A 6,032-nucleotide genomic window follows, 5' to 3' on the forward strand; every position below is an offset into this window, starting at 1 on the left:
CAAGCGGCTGAAATGAGCTTTCTCCGCAGGGTGGCAGAGCGCTCCCTTAGAGATAGGGTGAGGAGCTCTGTCACACGAGAGGAGCTCGAAGTAGAGCCGCTGCTCCTCCACATCGAGAGGAGTCAGCTGAGGTGGCTTGGGCATTTACATCGCATGCCCCCCGGACGCCTCCCTCAGGAGGTGCTTGGGTGCCGTCCCTCTGGGAAGAGACCTAGGGGAAGACCTAGGACACGCTGGAGCGACTATGTCGCTCGGCTGGCCTGGGAACGCCTTGGGGTCCCCCCAGAAGAGCTGGAGGAAGTGTCGAGGGAGAGGGAAGTCTGGGTGTCCCTGCTCAGACTGTTGCCCCCGCGACCCGGCCCCGGATAAGTGGTTGAAGATGGATGGATGGATGGATGGATGGACATCATTATATGGACATTTTGGAAATAACTGTAATTCTCCAAAGTTTTCTGCTTTATATTGACCAAATGGCAAACAGGCCTATACATTCAAGATTATTGCTTCAATTGATGTATTGTAATAAAAGTCACATGTGGCACTGCAACTTGCATAACAATTATCTAAAAACACCATGTTTGGAAAGGAATTAGCCATAAAACTGAGCAATAAAAATGTTTGACTAGTTTGTCAAAAACCTGTTTTGCATGTGTTCACAAATCAAAGATTGGAAAAAAATGATAGAAGAAAGACTTTGTTCAAACTTGTTTTACTTCTGGAGCTGTACACAGTGCCCAAAGATTAAAATGATGAATAGTTTTGTTATTATTATTTAACACCTCATTTAAAAAAAATACAACTAAAACCTAAAAATGTGAATCTCCTCCAAACTAAGCTAAGCTAGGAACTAGACAGTTTTTACTGTGAGAATAGATGTATTTAACTTGGAATGGGAAACGACAATGACTGAATAAAATCCTTTTGGGCTTCGCAGGACTAATGCCCTCTTTGATTAACCTAGACTTTCTCAACCAACCAGCAGGTATTGGCATGGGCTCTGAAGGTGTTTTCATTTTCAAATGTGTTTGCACCATCCTCTTTTGTCTCATGTATTCCGGGGAGTAAATGCTGGGAGTACAATAGTCGCTGTCTGAGCTCTGACAAAAGCCTTTGTGAATGGGAGTGGGAGTTCAGAGGAGGGAGAGGTAGACAGAAAGAAACACACTTGCACACTCAAACTCACACTCGCGCACACACACACGGCTTAGAGGGAACTGTCTTTAAACTGTACTGTCATTTTTACTTGATCTTTAAATGCTGTATTTTGTTTAAATGGATCATGGAAAATCTCCTGCTTTTTGTCTTACTCTGGCAGGTGCAAAGTGGCACCTGAACAACTTTCATATAAAATAATACTTCAAATAAAAGGTGGGTGACTGTGTTTTGTGTTACAAATCAAAGCAGACTATCATCCAACACATGATGCTCAGTCCCTTTTTGTTCTACGTTTGTCCAGTTTACTCTCTCCAACTGGATTAGCTGAACTACGACGGGCATAAAGTACAGTTTGAGCATCATTTGAGGTGACAGTGTAAACTGACCATTTATCCATCACAACAAGACAGTTTTATTAATTTAACAAAATGTTGTTAATGTAGAGCACCAAAAAATGGGAGGGCTTACTTTCTATTTACCCAACCGTCCTATCGTCATCAGAGCTGATATTGACTGTTAGCTAGAATTGTATTTAAAGAGGCACATTTCCTATTTCCAGATCCAAATCAGAATTTATGACTTGTTCTGTATCTAACAGGGTATCAACAGTGTTTAACAAGTATTAAACAACAAAAACACTGCCCCTTCAAGCAGTGGTTTACTGTCATTGGCATGACATAAGCGGTTACTTCTGGCACATTGCTCCACACTAATATATTTGTACTAAAACACAGTATTGTGGATGTGGCCTAAATTTTACTTCAGGTCAGAGTAGACCAACACCCTGACTAGAGACAGAAAACGCCATAAAAAGCCAACAGATTGAAGGTTGACATGGAGACAGAAGGTATGCAACAGCAAGAGGCTCTAGGCAAGTCAGTGCTCATCCACCGCTGCTGACAGGCAGTGACACAGTAAAATATTTACTACTACAAAATCATGCAATAACGAACACAGAAACTGGTTTTTGGAAAAATCTGGCAAAGTATCAAGAGTTCCAAACTTTACTAAAGGTGCAATATATTTCACATCACATTTCACAGTGATTTAAGTAGAATCAGTGTTAATGGTTTAACACTGATTCCACTTAAATCACTGTGATTAGTGTTAACAAAGCACAGACTCATTTTGGGTATGTGCAGGAGTATGACGCAAATTCAAATATTCAATGGTTTTGATTACTTTAATTACTATTCTTACTTATTTTGTAAGTAGTATTAGGTACCCAACCACCCTTTATTTTGTCTAAATGATAAACTCTTATTTGATCCTAAATACAAAATACATTACTCTGTCCGTACAACCACAGCTAAAGCAGTTGCAGCTATGAACCCCAAACCCTCCCCATGTGCCCAGAGCAGTGAATGGGCTGATGGAGAGGGGAAACGGGGAGAGAGTTACAGGGGGAGACACGTGATGCTCGAAGGCCAGAGGGGGAAACCAGTAAGAGAAAGAATGAAACCCAGTGATGTTTACAGGCTGTGATTTCTAATTGAAGCAAAAAGAAAATGGACACGAACCTGGTCACAAGCAGGTGACTTTCAGTACGACTGTAACAGTCCACGAGTGGTCTGATGTCCCCAAAATAATCTGATCAGACAAACAGTTCACTATTTGTTGGGGTTTTTTTTCCTCAGTCTCACATTTTTCAGATTAAAGAAATCTGAGCAGCACTGATTCCACCATCACTATGCAACTTTCAGCCCAAGTTTGAGCTTTTTTGGCACCAAACCTCATACCTGAACTATGTCTTGCACCAGAGTTGTATCAGTAGAGACTGGAACAAAAAACCTCCTTCCTGTTTCTATGACTTTCTATAAATCCAGCAAGACTTGACCTTGATGACCGGGACATAAAAAAAGACTACGGCCCCTGACATGTCTCAGGACATCTTAAAAATTAACAATAACATTAATAAAACTGGGTTATAATTTTCATTTTGTCAGATCAAGACGATCATCAGAACTTTTGTATTTTAGTGCTATAAAAATGTTAGTTTGTATTTGATCTGTTAAAGCAGTGATGTCTTTACATTTCAGCAATGTATTGGGATAAATTGTCACTTGAGGCAATGATTAAGCCAAATAGTGTACAAAACAGTGTAACAACAGTACTATAGAGTACAAACCACTAATTAGCAATACCCAACCTCCCATGAAGATGACATGTTTTTGTGCGCGTTGTAGAAACTTATTATTGTTATTTCTGAGCTCTAATTCTTGGCTGGATGCTAAGCAAAGTATGAATGAAACTAGGGAGAAAATTGGAAGTTGCATGTCACAGTAATATACTACTGCAGGCAGTATGAGGTTATCAACTGGATTGCAATTTGACAAAAGCCTTCAGTTCATAGGGTTGAAAAATCTAACAACTATAATTATCCCTGGCATCAGTCTGGTATATGGTACCACAACTATGTTGACGGTTACAAACGAGTGCATTCCTTTTCTCCTCTTTGAATCACGTGTACCAAACGTGTACTTGAGTAGTTTTATTTTAATTTCGACTTAGAAAAGCCTCTAATAACATGCATCGTAAAGCACCAGTTTTGGGGAATCAAAGTTCAAAAACAAACTTCCAAACACAGTTTATTCGCAAAAACTATTATTAAGAATCACTGTCTTTATATCACTGCCTTCAAGTTAAAAGTTGATTTTTTTAAAACTTTAGAAACGTATGTAAATGTATCTTAATACCCAGTGAAAACAAAGAGTTCATTGATTCCATGCACAAGTGAAGATAAATGGTTTGTTTGCATTGTCCTATACAGTAATGCGCCCATTGTTATTCAGGAGTATACCAGGAGTTGGTCTCCACTGCAGAGGCAGCCATATTGGATATCCAGGTTTTTACTGCAGCCCACACGAGACAAACGTAACAGACGTGTGTATATATACGTATATATAAAAAACTTGTACCACAAGGATTACAGAAACCTTGGCTAGGGACGCTCAACTGACATCTAAGATCTTTATCATTAGATGGCGCTAAATCATACTCAATTTAGTGACGTGGGTTCGATAAGTGGGTAAAAACAACGCATCGAATAACCAAAGTCAAAAATGTTGTAGTTATATCCTGTATGACAATATACTATAGTTATTATATTTAAATACAATAACATATTCTATTATTTACTTGTTTTTCTTGTCACTTCTATACAATTGTATACAAGGTTTTTAAAGAATTAAAGAAAAATATTTTAATTTGTAAATTGTGAAAAGTGAATTTTTTTTAATATTAAAAACTTTTTAACACTTTTTTTAAAAGTTTTTTTAAAATGTTTTCTCTTTGAATTGTTTGCATGACTACGAGTTTTTATTTTCGGACAGTGTATTGACGAGCTGATATATATGACAAATATTAGTACCAGTATTTAAAATAAATTGCTTTCCTATGGGGAAAAACATTTAAAGGTCATCATTAAAACAAACAATATACCTATGTTTTTTTAGAATCAGCCAAATTATATTTTAGAAACAGGCTTATTGAGGTCATTCTTTTGTAATTATGCACATATAAAACCTATTAAGTTGCACATAAATGTTTACAGTTTACATTTTTTTCATGTTTTTAACGAAGTTTAGAGTGTTCACTCTTGTGGCTTTAAATCAATGATTAAACTCACACGATTCCGTTACCTAGTTAATATATTTTATGGTGAATGTTTTTTTCTACGTTACTATAGACTTCGAACAAGTTGGATTTGTATCTTCTATATTACAATCATTGCACGTGCGATGTCATGGAAATGGAAACTTCGTTACCGAAACGTGCAGCTGCAGAAAAACGCCTGCATTCGCCTGCAAAATCTCCGATGCCAAACTTTTTGCCTGTCACTTTGGCTAACATTTCCCACAACAAAGTTCCGGTGTTAGATTAAACACATTTACAACAGAGACAGTTAAATATCAACCTACCTTGTAAAAACACGAACTCGTCTAGTCTCTCAGGTTATTTTGTCAGATTACCTTGTCAGCTGTCGCTTCTTCCAAACGTACTAAAGGTTTCGAGGCGTCCTGTAACATCCTGTATTGACCATTCAAAATAAAAGCACGACTAATTGCAACTTCCGGAGAATTCAGCGTTGTTTTTTAATTATTACTGTAGTTAGCTAGTTTGACCCTGCATATGTAGAGACACATTTAAAACTGCAGACTTCCATTGTCAATTGAATGATTGCACAAAGGCTGTTATTGCAACGCATCATTTCAAGAAATCGTATTTACTCTGAATCCTCCAAAAATTATAACTTATCAAATGCCACAAATAGATTATTTTACATTACATTCACTGTTAAATAACTAGTTGAAAAAAATACTATTAAAATATACAAAAAAATAAATATGATATACACTTCAAAAAACACAAGAATTTTGAACAGAGCATGACAGAGCTGGAGCCAATCTCAATAGCCAACGGGCGAGGGTCAGATACAGAGTTGACAATTTGGTATTGCACAGCCAGATAGAAAGACGACAACCACTTGTACTTAAATTTAAACCTATGGTGAAAATGTGTCTCCAGTCAATTTATTGGCTAATCTGCAGATTATGAAATATGGGAGGAAAGGGGACAACTCCATAAAGGAAAACCTGGAATCTAACTCATTAACCTATCTAACTATTATCCAATGTGTGGCCCACAACATTTAGTATTTTTCAGATATATCAGTTGACATTTAATTCTGTGAAATATTTTAAAATAGAAAAACAAAAGTTAATTTCAAAGATGCTAGTGTTTAGTTCATTGTCTTCCTACATTTTCCTATAGTGACATTTTACAACTGGTTCTTTTTGGGGGGTTTTGTTTCTTGTTAAGGTTCATATCAGCTTCTACATAGGTCTATGTCTGTGGCTTAACCTGCAAGTTGACGT

General features: G+C 37.3%; 1 protein-coding gene across 2 annotated transcripts in view; it reads right to left on the minus strand.

Moving 5' to 3' along the window:
• The window catches only part of acsl2 (acyl-CoA synthetase long chain family member 2), a 22,148-nt gene extending 16,780 nt beyond the window's left edge, over nt 1–5,368 (minus strand). The window contains exon 1 of one of the 2 annotated variants that reach the window (XM_008336773.3): nt 5,127–5,368. The gene's annotated coding sequence lies outside the window, so the exon portion shown is untranslated. Of the gene's footprint in view, nt 1–5,075 lie in introns of both variants that reach the window. The other variant, XM_008336772.3, reaches the window with a different exon arrangement.
• Between the last annotated feature and the right edge of the window lie 664 nt (nt 5,369–6,032).

Source organism: Cynoglossus semilaevis, chromosome Z, assembly GCF_000523025.1.
Source record: "Cynoglossus semilaevis isolate Cse_v1.0 chromosome Z, Cse_v1.0, whole genome shotgun sequence".
Taxonomy (NCBI): Eukaryota; Metazoa; Chordata; class Actinopteri; order Pleuronectiformes; family Cynoglossidae; genus Cynoglossus; species Cynoglossus semilaevis.